At 46.6% G+C, this 16,260-nt stretch overlaps 1 long non-coding RNA gene across 1 annotated transcript; it reads right to left on the bottom strand.

Annotated features, from left to right (window-relative positions):
* Positions 1-415: 415 nt before the first annotated feature.
* LOC126499333 (uncharacterized) lies at positions 416-15,991 on the bottom strand. Its single transcript, XR_007591063.1, has 3 exons — positions 15,815-15,991; positions 10,876-11,048; positions 416-5,992 (listed from the first exon to the last, which is right to left on the bottom strand). It is a non-coding gene; the product is annotated as an uncharacterized lncRNA (long non-coding RNA).
* Positions 15,992-16,260: the final 269 nt, after the last annotated feature.

Genomic DNA, 16,260 nt, shown 5'->3' with positions numbered 1-16,260 from the left:
AGGCTCAGGAAAGATGCCAGTCAAAGGTGAGGTACTTAATGAAGCAAGAAAGAGAAACAATATGACATGTTCGATTAGAAATGCAAAATAAGAGGCTTTGGGAAGAATTAGTCGATTGTATTTTAAGTTTTTATAACCTTTTGAAGGATTTATCTTTAATTGTGTGGGGGGTGTGAGTGTGTATGGGTGTGGATGTGTGTATCGGCATGTGCACACGTGTGTTTGAATGTGGATGTGTGCACTGAGTGTTGGTTCCCTTAAAGTGTTGAAGAGGACACCAGGCCTCACTAGCGCTGTGTTTACCCAAGATTGTGAGCTGCCCATCCTCTATGCTGGGAACTGAACACAGATTCTCTGCAAGACCAGAATGTGCTCCTAAACCCTGAGCTTCCAGCTTCTTTTTTTTTTTAAAAGACATTTTCATAAATCTCTTTAAGGGTCAGTGCGCATAGTTTCAAAGTCTTCACTCACTATGAACGTTGGCTTTACTCTTATGCGCTACAGTGAAATATATCACAGTACCACTTCACATGTTCTTTTAAACATGCAGCGCTGTAATTGCTTCTTGACTATGGGCTTCGCCAGCCTCAGAGTGAAAAGGGAACTTCTTCAACTGTCTGTCCTCTGCAACACTTGGCAAGATGCCTGGCGTGTAGCGGGTCCTAAGTAAATTGAGCGGTCATTGTCTAAAGTAAACTAATTACCAGATTTAATTTTAACATACACAAACACACACACTTCTCAAGTTCAACATTGCCATCATCCCAGCAAACAAATGGCAAAGGCTCCGAAAACGTGTTTCCATAGACCTCTCTTCCCGTAGGCAGTCTAATGAATAGGATCTGCTTTTCCCCACCTCTCATCCGCCAAAATGGCGTGTAATGTTTGGGGGAATAAATGTCTATAGGACTGCACCAGCCCAGGCCTTTTAACAGGGAATTTACATGGAGCCAAATCTCATTAGAGTCAGAATTTGAAAATCCCACCAGACGCAAAGCAATTTGTAAGAAACAAAAACTCCATTTCTATTCCATTTGTCTCTGATTTCCGAGACTATGTTTTAAAAATACTTCTGTCTGTTGGTAAATCAGTCTCCGAAGAAACATCACTATCAGTAAAGCTTTAGTGGGTCTAAATTCGTCAGATAAATATGTGTATTCATCTGCGTCTCTGTCTAGAAAATAAGTAATTTTACACTTTGGATCCATGGGAGCAGATACATTAGTGGGTGTTTAAATAAGTGTCACACATACATTAGGTTTTCTAGAGATAAGGAAAAGAATCCCTTCCAGAATTAGAATTAAAATTAAAAATTAAAGTAAATTCATATTTTTATAGTACACAAACTATTGACACTTAGATATACATGGTTTCCCCAAATAGCATTCAAATTTTAGCTAAGAATATTTTTCTTTATCAGTGTCCTCCTGAAATTTTAATATTTGAAGAGGTGGGAAAAGATATTATTTCTTACGATCAGAGTTAAATAAGAATTAACGATTTTATTATCGTTGTTTCATTGGGGGTGCTGGGAGTAGAACCCACAGCCTTGGGCATGTTAACCACTGAGCTACACATCCCTAACTCAAAGTTTTTCCTTTCATAATTTGTTTTCATAGTTAACACGCAAATGAATGCAGTTCATCATGGCATTTTATACATACATACACGTGTATAATACCGGTGTATGTTGTTCACTTTTGCCCCATCATCCTCCGTTCCCCACCACTGCCGGTCCCATCCTTCCTCCCATATAGCTCACCCTTCTACCTCCAGGTCATGTAGGATAATCCCAGATTCTGTACAGGAGAGAAAACACTTAATACATTTGTCTTTCTGGATCTGAACAATTTGACTTGGCACAATGATCTGCATCTCCCCCAGTTTTCCTGCGAGCCACGTGTCGTCCTTCTTTCTGACCGAGTAAACGCCACTGTGTATATATGCCGTGTATACGTGTGTTTCTTATCCATCTGCTGCTGGCCATCTAGGCGGCATATCCGCTATTGTGGACAGCACGGCATAAACATGACTCACACATGCCTCTGTAGGACTTAGATTCCTTCAGGGATACACCCAGGAGTGATATAAAAGGGGCCACGTGGCTGCAGAATTTATTTTTTTTAGAGGACTTTGTATCTCCGCGTTTACTTCCACAGCGATTGCCCCATTACACATTCCCACAAGTAGTGACTAAAGGCTGTGTCCTCCCCGCCCCGTGTCCCTTCCCCTCTCCAGCCAGACGTTCTCACCAGTGTTTGTTTTCTTGGTCTCGTCATTCTGAAAGAGCTGAGATGGAAACTCAATGTAGTTTTGATTTTTTTCTGAGGGTTGAAGATGTTGAACATTTTTTTTTCATGCATTTTTTTGGGGGTTATTTATTTATTTCCTTCTGAGAATTGTATTCATTCCACTTGTACTTTGAGGCAGGCTTTCACTATATAGATCAGGCTGGCCTCTGGCTTCCTATGTAGCTAAGGTTGGCCCGAAGTTCCCAATCCCCCTGCATTTTTACCTTCTGAGTGCTGGGATTAAAGTAATGGACTATTAATGGCTTCATAACTTTTTTTTTTAAAAAATTACAAAGCTGTAGTGTTTTTAATAATATTATAATTAATATTTTGCTTTAAAATTGTATGCACTCATGCTTATCTGTGTGGGAATATGTGCATATGAGTTTATTAGTCCACCGTGGCTGTAAGAGGATATAGGAGACTCTGGAGCTGGAGTCACAAGCAGTTGTGAGTCACCTGAGGACGTGGGTACTGGGACCAAAGGGAGGTGGGGTGCATCTTCTGAAAGGGCGGCAATGACTGCTAACTGCTGAGCCATCCCTCCAGGTCCTCCCCCATCACAGTCTTTACAAGTCAACAAGTCAGGTCTTGCTGCACTGGCTCCTCACAGCCTCCTTCATTTAACAGCTTGGGGTCTATTTTCAGTGCGGCCGATTCTCTCAACAATGTAAAACTTTCGGCTGTGCTGGGGACCAGAGCTTGAGCTCCAGGACTTACAGATTACCCCTGGTCAGCTTTCCAGCACTAATAGGACACGTGGACTCCAAAAGTTGAGAAGCACGTGCCTGGCGACCTGCGGTCCACGCTCATTCCTTAAGCTCCGGTAATTAGCCCCAGCGTACTGTTATCCTTTGCCCAGCGCGTGACATCTCCTTCTGAGAGCTACAGATACATTTGCGGGGACTGAGGAGAGCTAGAGTAAACATACTTGTAAATGGACAAACCCTTGCTGGTCTCGGCCTGGAGAGGAGCTCAATGTGGGCAGGTTGCATACGCGTCACACCAGGAGCCCAACGGCAAGACGTCACCACTCGCGGCCGCAGCTACTGCACCCTAGACTGCGGTGCATCCAAAGTCATGCAAGGGAGGTGGCCAAGAACTCAGTGACCCTCTGTGGGGCTGTTGTCAGGTGACTTCCAACACCGGCTTGCACGGTTTGAGAGTCAAGTATTAAGATATGCAATTCTGTAATATGAGGGATTTAAAGCTTGTAGTATTATTGCCATTCTCTGGGCTAAGTCTCAGGTGACATGTTGTTAGTAGAGATTAAAGCCACTGCAGATGTTCAGTTTCCACATCTATAAGTAAGCGGGTTTGATGGTCGATGGCTGGTGTTGTACTGACAATCAGATTCATTAGTGAATGCCTCACTAACCCATGTTGTAGGAACTTTAATAAGTATATGACATTGTTTTTCAATGACACTTAGGACTTGGACAGTCAGTTCATTTTTACTGATTCCATTGTAGTCTTCTTGATTGCTTTTGTCAGTGGCGGGGAAAGTCACATAACTCAAATAATAAATAACCTCTCAAACAATTTGCGTCTCTTAATCTCGTGGCAGAACCTCTTGCTGCATTTTGTTAGAACCAAATTTAAAACAGCTGTTACTTGAGTTCTCACAAGTTTGCACGATTTAAAATTCAGGATGTGCACGGGGCTCTCTCATTGCCTGGCTTGGTGGTGACATCACATCCTGCTCTACTGTCAGGAGCCAATGAGGAGAATGTGCTGTTGACTCAGGACGGCTGGGAAAACTCACATCCTGGGACCCACCCGCTCCAGGCTCTTTGACAATGGAGATGTGGTTTATAGGGTGGCCGACAACACAGTCTCTGAGACTGGACTGATACTTAGACTTTGAGGTTCTCGACATCTCCCGCAGGATCCCTCTCTCTGTGTCTAGCGTCTGAGAGAGTCGGCAGGTGTTGAAACCAAAGCCTTTGAGACCAACACTGCATGAAGCTGCTGTTTCTGGATCAAGAATAGTTTGGGCCATGGTGCATGAGCTTGAAGGAACACTGTACCTCCGGCCTAGTGAGCCAGCTAACCGCTCCCCAGCCGGCCAATCTAGTTTTCAGCAGTTAATGTCTAAGACTAAGTGCCTTCAGGTGCCAGTCCGCTAGGATGATCAACTCCAGTGCTGTTCCACCAAGGCCCTTGTTCTCTCCATTGGCACAAATCCTCCAACCCTTCCAGAGCCTCACAGCATATTCCTACCCTGGATCTACTATCAGCCTGAATTGCCCTCACCTTCCTGCTCCACCTGGAATCTGGTTTGTTCCTTCAAATGGTTCTCCTGTGGCCCTCCTCTGGGGCTTTCTTACCCTGGGTTTGAAGATAAAGCACGATATTGCAATCCGTGGTGGTATCTTCTATGTGTTTTTGTTGTTCCTTTGCTGTGATTTTTGTTGTCGTTGTTACCTGTTTTAGGGGTTTTGGAGACAGGGTCTCAGGCTGGCCTAGATTCACTGGGTAGCTCAGGCTGACCCCAAACTCACAGCAATTCTTCTTTCTAGGCTTCCCAAGGGCTTGGATTTACAGTTGTTCATCATCTTGACTAATTAAATGTGTGGTTCCTTTTTCTTTCTTTTTTTTTTTTTTTTAAGATGAGACATTCTTAGCTGGCAGAGTCACTTAGTTGGTAGAGTGTTTCACTAGCATGCATAAAACCCTGCGTTCAATCCTGAGCACCCCATAAACTAGATTGATATCATGCCTCTAATCCCAGTACTGGGAGGGAGAAGCAGGCAGATCAGAAGTTCAAGGTCATCCTCGGCTATATTGAGAATTCAGGGCTAGCCTGGATACAAGGCACCTTGTCCTAAAAAGGAGTGTCTCTTCTTTCCTCCAGAGTCATCTGCTATGCTTTGGGGGCCCTCTCCCCTGAATCTGTTGTCAGTCCATCTCCCCTGAGGCCGATGTCAATCCACTTGTGAGCATTTCTTTACGACCTTCCCCTCCGGCAAGCTCTCATCTCTGAGCTGCTTTGCTGTTTGTGGGGGGGTTGTTTTTATAGACCTTTGCCATCTGCCTCTCCCACCACACAGCCATTGCACATTGGGACCCGTGGGGATCACTGGGCAGTGGGGAAGTCAGTATTGCTCCTCTGTATGCAGGAGCCGCATGGAGTTGCTGGATACTTGAATGTGGCTTCTGTGGCAGGAACTGTCTTTTTTTCAGTTTAATATCGTGACAATCGCATACATATAACAAGTGTGCTATGATTATATTCCCCACGTTACCTTCTAGTATCTCCTTCAGTTTTCCCCTGAACCTCTTTTTCCTACCTGGTCTCCCAGTGACCGTTCCGTTAGAGAACATATCCCCAGACCAGAAACCGCTAATAACCCTTCATTCCTCAGCAGAGGTGGGGCCTCGTGTGGTCCAGCCTCGTGCAGGTATCCACAGCCGCTGTGTGCTCCTGGTTTCAGCAGCCATGTGAGATCTGCACCCCACCAGGTCAGGACACTGTTCTCCATCCTCCAGCTCTCAGTTTCCCTCCCACCTCTCTCTTCCGCAGTGTTCGCTGTTGCTTTTGTGCATGCGTATGCGTGTGTGAGACACAACACCCTGTCGAAGGTTGAGGGCTCGTTGGTCACTTACTCTCGACATTTTGACTACGTAGGAGTCTGCGCAGTAATTGTAACCCCCTACTAAAAAGAACTTCTCTGCTCCAGGCCGAGATTAGCACGAATCTGCAGTACAAACAGAAACATTAGAGCGCAGTTGAATGGCATGTTCATTTAGAGGAATGATGAAAACGTCCCTCTCTTTCCCTCTCTCTTGCCCCTTCTCTCCCCAGCCCCCTTTACAGTATCAGGTTTGTATTCCATCCTGAGAAGCAGCTCTCAGATCCAACCACAAAGCAGTTGGTTGTCCCCAAAACGGTCAAGTTGCTATTGCACCTGTGGGCGCTTCTTGCCCAGTAGGGTAAGCAGCTTACATGGTGGAGACCATTTTGCGTTCTCCCCTCCACCCCCAGCCAGCTTAGCGCCTTCCTGCGCTCTGAGAGCCGGCGATCAGGAGGGAGTTTGCAACCGTTCCACCTGAATGTCTCTGCACCCTGTGCTCATTGCATGTGGTGCCTTCAGCAGCACAGCCTTGCACCCAGTACTGGAGGGCACTCAAGAGCAATGAGAGCAGCTCGCACCTTTAAAAAAAAATTTATTTGTATTTGTGTGTGTGTGTTTGAGTGCATGCGTGTACATGGTTGTGCACGTGACACATGCCATGAAGGCTAGAGGAGGACATTAGATGCCCTGAAACTGGAGTCAATGCAGTTGAGAACCAGTCATGTGAGTGTCAGGATCAGAACTCAGATCTTCTGGAAGATCAGCAAATGCTCTTAACTGCTGAGCCATCTCTTTGGCCCCAGTAGCCTGTATTCTCTCGGGGGCCTCTAAGAGCTCTCTGGCTAACTGCTCATAGGGAGGTATCCTATACCTAGTACTTGGGCTTTTGTCTAGAAGCCCATGACCTGTAGGAGCAACAGCATCTAACCATGAAAGGTAAGCGTGAGGAGATGAATCTTTATGTGTTTATCCGTATCAATATTACCCATGCTTCCAGGTGCCATATGTCCCGTGCAGGTTTGGCCCTTCACCAAGCCAGGTTTCTTGCAGTTAGCAGTCCTAACTCCCCATCTGAGCTCAGGGTTCTCTGTTGTACCCCATCGGATCACATCAGCACAGCTTTAGCGCTTGCCTACACAGCGCCCACCGTTTATCATATCTTTGCCGTGTACTGATTTGGTTGTATCCTCCTTGCTTACGGTTGTATCAGCAGCATTTAGCACAGCTCCGGGCATATGCGAAACAATGTTTTCATGCATGCATGCATGGGTGAGTGAATGAACATGGTGGGAGGAAGGAGAAGAAGGGATACAGGTTAAACCTGATGAAAACTATCATTGGTGGCCCAAGGGGAAAAATGGCTGTACCATTGGAGTTAGGGAGACCCCATCAAGCTGACCTGGACAGTCTACCTCCCAAGCAGGTGCCCATGGGCACAAAGATTGCTGACACTGACCCTGAGCCGAAGGCAAGCTCCCTGCCCTCATTGACGGTGCCTTCTTGCGTCACCTGCTTGTGCAATTGCTGTGACAAAGGCAGCCGAAGGAAAGGAGAGTTTACGTTGACGCACAGTTTGAGGGCATAGGCCTCTGTAGCAGGAAGGGCATGGTGGCCGGCGTGTGAGGCAGCTGGTCACATTGCTTCCTCGGCGAGGAAGCAGGGACAGATAAATGCTGGAGCGCAGCCCACTTTCTCTGTCTGGGAAGCCAGCCCACGGAATCGCGCTGCCCACATTTAGGGTGGGTCCTCCCACCTCAGTTAAGCCAACCTAGAAAGTCCTTGACAGACGCGAAAGCCGGAGCTGTATTTCCTGTGTTTGGAGACCCTGCCAAGCTGACAATCAGTGCTAACCGTCACACGTCTCATTATCCGCGTTCTGTCAGGTTACTGTTGGCCAAAGTGCAGCTGTCAAAACAACATCCTCCCGCAACAGGACAATGAGCCTGATCGTTTATCCCAGCACACTCGGGCTGCTACTTCTCCTCGGTAACTTTAAAAACACTGGGGCAATGTATTTGAAAGTAAAACACGTTATTTCAACACCTGATCCACTCACTCTAACATATGGCTTACATCTTAAATGTGTTTTTAAAGGATTATATATTCTCAATTTGATAGGATTATAATTTACCCTATTTAAGGGTTATGCAATTGAACGTAGGCATGTAATTTTTCTGGAAACAGATGCAGTATGAGCTATAATATCCTAAAATATTCCTGCTGTCTCTCCCCCCGATAGTCCCCCGGGGAAAAATAGGAAATATTTAAACTCAGGGAGGTTGTTCCACCTTTGACAACTCAATTTTTTTTTAGCAATAGGTTCAAGAATTTCTTTCTAATGTCAATAATTTTTGAGGATTCTGCATTTTATGCTAATTATACTTTTAGTATTCAGTTTAGTGCAAAACATAATGGTAAAAGCTATAAACCCAGAAATGCTCTGAAATAGTCTATTAATCACCATAGTACTTACATGTTCATAAAAGACCAGTACAAATATACGCACCCTATCATTTATCCATAATATCAACAGCGTTTGTGGTGGGAATCCACTCACACAGCTGCCCCATACCCTCCACCGTGTTCACTGTTTGTTCTGTTGTGAAGTGTATTTGGTAATTGGACTTCTCGGATGTGTGTGCATCCAATATTTAGAGTAGGAAACAGAATAACTAAACAGGGATAATGTTAGCCAAAATATAAATAATCACAGTAATACACACACACACACACACACACACACACACACACACACACACAGACTTCACAAGAGACTGGCCGGTGGGGGCCGGGCTGGGATGTTCTAAGAGCCCTGGTGGTCTGTCCCCACAGCGCAGTAAAGCTGCATTTGAACTGTAGTAGAAATTGCCGGGTGATGAGGTTATAGTCTGTAATGAAACACTGCCCTATTCTTCAGAGGCCTGAGGTGACCTCTCTCCCCTCTACCCCTTGACTACACCCAATAGACCCTAAACCTCCAGTAAGCCTTTTGTTTCAGGCCCACTTTAATGAAGTACGATAAATACAGAAACCGGGTCAGCGTCTGTCTCAGGACAGATCAGACTATCGTGCCGACGTCTAGTTACTGCTACCTGCGTTTTCCTTTATTCGAATCGTATTTTAGCTGCAGAGCATTCGCTTATGGCAGGCATGCCTTCATGATGTCTTGATCAGCCTGGCTTCTGCATAAAAAAAAAACCCTCCAGTTTTAAAGTCATCTCCACCTTCGTTCCGGTGTGGACGAGGAAAGTATTTACGAGGCCATAACCCTGAGACCATCTCTAGAGTCCCTCTTAGCCCGTGACGTGTTTTCCTTGGCGTGGTCCATATCAGAACCCTGCTATTGTGTTGCTTCGGGTGCAGTTAATAGACTCACATCTGTAAGCCTTCCATCCAATCCAGTGGCTGGATTTTTTTTTTTTTTGAAGGCATCTAAATGAGTCATAGGAAACATCTGTTGAACCAAGACCAGGTTGTTTAGGTTGTGCTAACTCTGAACTACTGAATCATAAGCTCACCTCCTGATGAATCTCATAAACTCGTGAACCACCAAGATCATGATGTCAAGCCCTTTCCTGCAATAATTCTACTTTTGCCTGTATCCCCAGAGGAAGGTTCCTTTGTTTTGAAGGCTTGTACTTTCCCAAATGGCTTCTTCGCCTAGTCATCTTCTAAGATACATAGGGACAATTTGATGGTACCTACCTGCCCAGATGGGCAAGTTCATTCCCACACGGCTTCCTATATAATGAGGTTATACAGCATGCCTTGGGGAGTGCTCTGAGCTACCCTTTATTGCTCATATTGATTCGTAATCAGTTTCTCCTGCGAATTTAACAATTAATACTAATTTGTCACACAAGGCAACCCAGACTGTTTCCAAGACTGTCTTGGCACAATAGACACTCAGTAAATTTTACTGAAAGAGTGAATGAATTAGCATATGGTCTTGGGCGGGAAAGCCGAAGGCTCAGCTCTCTTTCCTGCCACCGCAGTACTGGAAGGGAGGATGGGGAGTAGCAATCGTCAGCTTTATGGGATCAAGATCACCTAGGAGACAAATCTCTGGGCAAACCCGAGGAGAAATTTCTTGATTGGATTAACCGGCCTGTTTAGGGGAACTAACCTAAAGGTGGAATAAAGGCACCATCCTGTGGGCTGGGGTTCTGGGTGGAATAAAAAAGGGAGAAGGTGGGCTGAGCCCGAACTTTCATCCCTCGCCACTGCCTGGCTGCAGATGCGGTGCAGCCGGCTGCCTCATGATCCACTTCCTTTTAAGTTTATAGGAATATATACACATTTCATTTTATTACAATCCAGCTAAGATGAAACGGAACAACTCTTCCTGTAACTAGTTGACTTATGCACTAGTCCCGGGCACTTAGGGCCACTTCTAGGGAATGTTAAAGAAACCAAATTAGAGCTGGAGAGATGGCTCAGTGGTTTGAGCACTGGCTGCTCTTCCAGAGGCCCTGGGTTCAATTGCCAGCACCCCACATGGTGACTCACATTTGTCTCCAACTCCAGTTCCAGGGGACTTGAAGCCTTCTTCTGACCTCCATAGGCACCTGGCACACACATGGTGTACTTACATGCATGCATGTAAAATTCCCATATGCATGAAATAAAATAAATCTCTTTAATAAAAAAAAATCAAAGTCTGCTTTGGCCAAAGAGCTTCCACAGTTTCTCAGAGTTTTCAGCTGTCTCAGATGTAACAGAATACAAAATTTTCTATGTGGAATTCCAGGGTAATTAAAACTCTTAATAATTATCTTTCCCAATGGCTCTGCCTTTATTGGTTGGCAATTAATGATTTGACTTTTGACCAATGTACAAGAAAAAAATAATACTTTCTCAGAAAACTTGGGATAACGGATACATTTCCTAGCTCTAAGATGCCGCTGGGAATTGACCCCAATAGTCACAGATGTAATTTCAGTGTGTGAAATCCACCGGGAACTCCATTCTAGTAAGAACCAAGTGATAGCTGCTTATTCTCTTACTCAGGAAGTGGTCCCATGGCTTCCCTTATTGCAGGCCTTCCCACAGTGATCTCTCCAGCCTACGATAGACACAGGCCTGGACTGTGGCAGTGACATTGGTTCCAGGATCTCATGCTGGCCTCCCATGGGCTTCTCCATCCTTTTGATTTCTGAGAAGTGAATTCCGATGTGACCTAGAGAGCACAAAAGAGACAGAATTTATTACAAAGTGAGGTAGTGTGCACCCAAGACCAGAGAGAGAGAGACTCAGAGAAAAACACTCTAGCAAGGAAAGGCGAGCAATGGCCAAAGAGACCACTCAGAGGTAGACATCTCCTTAACAATGTATGTATGTATGTATGTATGTATGGATGGATGGATGGATGGATCACACAGAAGTAGACATCTCCTTAACAATTTATATATGTATGTATGTATGTACCACTCAGTGGTAGACATCTCCTTAACAATTTATGTGTGTATGTATATACCACTCAGAAATAGACATCTCCTTAACATTTTATGCGTGTATGTATGTATGTGTGTGTATATGTATGTATGTATTTATGGACATCCGTATATTCATAACTTATGTATGTTAAGACATCTCCTTAGCAATTTCTTTATTCATATGGATGGATGCTTTGCCTGCATGTGTGACTGAGAGTGATGAGCATGTAGTGCCCGAGGAGGTTGGAAGGGAGGGTTGGCTCCCCTGGAATGGGACTTACAGTTGCTTGCCAACATGTGGGCACTCATGTCCTCTGCGACAACAGCAAGGCCCTTAAGTGCTAAGCCGTCTCTCCAGCCCCAGAGAAGGATGCTAGATGAGAGATCTTTGCACCACACACATTTTTATGTAGGCATGTGTGTATGTGTGCGTGTGTGTGTGCATATGTGTGTGTGTGTGTGTGTGTTTGAGCTGGGTCTCATGTAGTTCGTAGTCAAACTGACTATGTACCCTAGAATGACCTTCAACTTCTGATCCTTTGGACTCCACCTCCCAAGTAATATGATTACAAGCACACGTCCCACTGTATGCAGTACTGAAGATTAAATCCGAGGCTTGCGTGTGCTGGGTAAGATTGCTACCAACTGAGAGATACTGGTAGTCCCCACTCGGGTTGGCTTTCTTAGGACAGGGGCCAATGCTGCGTCTTTGCTCTTTATCAGAAAGCCTCTGGTTAGATAGGAATCGTGCGCTGTAGGAAGTTTAGAATGTTCCGTCTCCACCCAGGTCAGAGGTAGTGACTCACAGCAGGTCTTTGGAGCAGGAGTCAGTGTCCTGCAGGGACAGGATCTTGTGCTGTGAGCTGAAGATTACCAGGCAGGGTCCAAGCTCCCTGACCTCTAAGCCTGCTGTCACCTAACTAGCTACTGGGATCCTCATGGTGACCTCACCAAACTAACAGCTCATCAGAGGGGTGACGGAAGCCATGACCCTAGGCTACAGAGTGACTCAGCATGTCCCAGATGTCCCCCACATCTCTATGACAACCCCCCAACTTCGTGGCAGCTTTAGTTAGGCTCCTAGGAGTTCTTAGCTTTTTGCTGCAAATCAAATCATTTTATTTCATAAAATATTCTTTTTTCGGTCTCTTTGAAGAGTATGAGCCAGGATACAGGAAGGCTGGAAGCTGGTTTCGAGAATGTTTAACCTCTCACAATATAGACCGGCATTATCTAAGAGCCTGGATGCAGCCAGCTTAGGCTCTGGGAAAACAATCTACACAAAAGATGAAGCACAACTTGGAATAATTAGCACAGTCTTCAGGACTAATGAAACGATTATTAAAGTTAAACATTAGTCTACACAAAGCAGAATCTTCTTCTAAAACAGAGCAGAGACATGTCATTGTCCAGCGAAGCATTTATTTTCAAACTAAAGCCAATTAAGATGCTGGGCTGTGGGCCATAACTCCCGCAGAAACCAACATAGACTCTCCGTGGCTCTGACAGCCAGCCCAGGGAGGAGGATATGGTAGAAACTGAACTGAGTTTCACAGCAGCACTAACACAGAATAGACTCGATGGAGGTCAGGCTCGCTCTGCACACCGGTGTGGGCCAAGGGAGTGCCCGAGCCCAATCAGCCTGCCCAAGGCTTCAGCAACCCTCTGATCCGCACTCAGAATTCAATAGCAAGATGCGTCCGCCAACAAAAGGAACCTGGAAATGTGCCAGCCCATTGGGGCTAAAATGATGCCTGCCTCAGCAGGGCCCACCAGGCCAAGCGTTTATGGGAATGGCCTGGCAGCGGGACTGACACGCAGCTCCTTATCTGGCGAGGAAGAAGGGTTGGCTGGATGATGTTCTTAGACAATTTATCAAACGGACGGAGAGGTTGTTGTGGCATCTTTGGAGATGGCGTGGCTCTCCCATAGCATAAGTCCCCATGCCATCACTAAACATGTAAACTTTTCCTGGTGTGAGAGGAACAAACCAAACACCTATTACCTCGGACACCAGTGATAACCAAGGTACCAGCCGAACTAAGTCCTGCTTAACAAACCAGTGAGTTCATTGGGCTTGTCACAGAGCATGAGGGAGGAGTTACTTATAGGGTCTTGTGGTGACTCTAAACCAGCTGCATCCCCACAAAGTCCTACCCTTCATGGACAATGGCCTCATGAAACACTCCTTCTCAATTAATTTTGCACTAACCAATCTCTCGAGATCAATTGCAGCTGAGAGGTGAGCGAGTGGAGAAACAGCTGGAATCCCTCCTCCTTCTACCAGGAAGTGTCGGTAGCTCTGTTACCATTACCGTAGACCCAGCTATCCCTGTAAAATGTGGCTCAATCAGTTGCCATGGCTACTGGACCAAAGAAATATCTACTCCAAAATGACACGGGATGCTTGAGTTGTACCTAGAGAAAGGGCCATTCTACGGCTGAGATAGAAACCGAGTGGTAAACAGTGCTGGCTCACGGCAAGCTAGAGGCAGGGTTCTGGTGGTCGCATCCAGCACACTAGGCAGTTGACCGGGGACCTCTTAGCTCTCCCATAGTCTCACACAGAGCCTAAAGAATCCCCGCACTCCCTCAGCACACCAGAAACTGTGACCCCCACCGAGCAAATAGCAGGAACCAAAAGCTTTTCCTGCTCCGTGGCTTTTCCCTTCAGGCATACCATGACCATCCCATTGCATCACCGAGATAACACTGGCCTTGTAGTCATGGCAACAAAATAAGCAGAACAATACAGTGATAGCTAAGTCAAGTTGTCCTGGGATGAGTAATCCTCTCTCCTTAGAATCACTGGTCCCTCACCTGGGGTTCACCCATTGTTTCCTCCTGCCCCTCAGCTGCATGTGGTTGTGGGATGTGTGGTCAGACAGAAGGTGGGAGGCTGGCTGGAGGAAGAGTTCCACGGTGCTGCTTTGGTGGGGTCCTACCCTTGCTGAGGTGGGACTTCTCAGTGCTGCGGCTGTGTTTGGGTCACCCCTGCACTCATTAGCTCATCGCAGTGGACTTGGGTAGAATGTCTCCTTTGGTTTGGAATTAGCTTCTTGCCATGGGCATGTAGATGTCTGTTCCTATCTCCCCAGAAAAAGGAACAGAACGCCTCACAATGGAGAAGAACTGAGGTCCAAAGGTAGTTCTGTGGTAGATAGAAAAACAAGACCAAAGAAAAGGGGGGCAGCAAGGGATGGGTATGTGTGTCACCTCTTCCTCCCTGAGCCTTCTTGCCTGAGAGCACCACTCACTGCGCTCAGCTATTTGTCACACAGCACAGGTAAATTTTGTGTCACATCCAGAACTGGAGACGGTTTTCTTTAAGTGACTTTTCAGAGTAAGAAAATGAGGGTGGTATCAGCAGAGATGAGCCACCCGAAACAGGGTGCTATCTACACACAAACCACCCTTGTGTTAGGAATACAAGGGTAAGCCTGTACAGAAGCAGTAAGGTAAAATACCCAGGAAAACACAGAGAGAGAGGCATAGCATGGCTATAGGTGCCTACCATGCCTCTTGTGTCCACCAAATCCCTGTTCCTTTGCTTGGAGCCGAGCTCTGCAAACCACAGCTCATGGGAAGACGGAGGAGCCATGGCCACTGGGGTAAAACCACTCAACTTAGCCACTCTGTGCTCCTGGACTAGAATCAGGCCTGTCCTAAGCCTGCAATGAGGAAAGTCTTTGGGTTCCGGCCAGACAACAGGGATCCAACCTAAAGAGTTTACGAGCACAGCTGTCTCCTTATCTAACTGGGCAGCTTGGAGAGTTACTGCCTGACTCACAGGAGAGCAGGGTCACTTCCATGCCTGGATTTGACTTGAGGTTCTGGTTCCATGAAAGCCTGGCTTGACATCAGAGGCCCCAGGCTTAGCTTGTAGCAGCTCTTAGGTTTGGGTATCTCATGGGCTCGGCACGTGTAGGATGGGGTTGCTGAACCAGAGCAGGTTTTCCTAGCCGTGCCCCTCCGTTTGTGTGTGTGTGTGTGTGTGTGTGTGTATGACTGGAGCCCAGCAGTGTCTTCTCCAGTTGCTATTCACCTTGTTTATTAAGACAGGGTCTCTTACTGAACCTGAAACTCATCGATTCAGCTTGACCGACTGGCCAGGGACCTGTCTGTTTTTATCTTCCCACCTCTGCCGCCACAGAACTTGCAGGTGTGTACTGCCTTGCCCAGATTTTCACACGAGTCCGTGGATCAAACTCAGGACTTCCACACTTGCACAGCAAGCGTCTTACCCACTGAGTCACTTCCCCGGCTGGCTTGACTTTCTCTTGAAGAAAAGCCATTAAGGACTTCCTTATCGTGAAATCCAATGGCCCTGCTTCTTTTTCATGGGGCTGCCTCTGTCACCCACCCCAGGACAAGGACCCTCTTCTTTCCTAGTGTTCATCTTTCTGTTCCCTTCAACAGCGGCAAATTCGGTCTTGCCCAGAGCCTAAGTGGCAGTGTCCCCAGTAAGCAGCCAGAGGGAAGCCACCCACCCACGGTTCAAACTCCTCACCGTGCCGACGGCCCCCAGACTTTGGTCTCCAGCGCTGATCCTTTGGCTTGTTTCCATTCATCTCAGAATTCCCAAGTGCAAAATGGCTGACTCCATGTCTGGGGTTCACGCAGTTCTAAGCACTAAGAATGTAGTGTCACAGGGAGTCTGCCAACACAAACTGAGTGTGTCAGCTGCCTGGGAAGAACAATTGTCTTGTCTCCCACCCTCCTCTCCTCTCCTCTCCTCTCCTCTCCCCTCCCCTCCCCTCCCCTCCCCTCCCCTCCTCTCCTCTCCTCTCCTCTCCTCTCCTCAGATCTTCCTTAGAGAAATGGAACGGAAGCGATCAGCCTTTCTGTGGGGTACATTCAGGGAGACACCTCCGCCTTGTGGATGCCCACAGGAGGACTGACAGATGTGTGTGGACTAATCAATACCTCATGCTCTCCATGTCCTTTCCCCAAATC

This window comes from Alexandromys fortis, unplaced genomic scaffold (assembly GCF_014885135.2).
Source record: "Alexandromys fortis isolate MF-2015 unplaced genomic scaffold, M_Fortis_MF-2015_v1.1 scaffold_15, whole genome shotgun sequence".
NCBI lineage: Eukaryota > Metazoa > Chordata > Mammalia > Rodentia > Cricetidae > Alexandromys > Alexandromys fortis.
The sequence above is the reverse complement of the archived record's forward strand: the minus strand, read 5'-3'. Positions and strand labels throughout refer to the sequence as shown.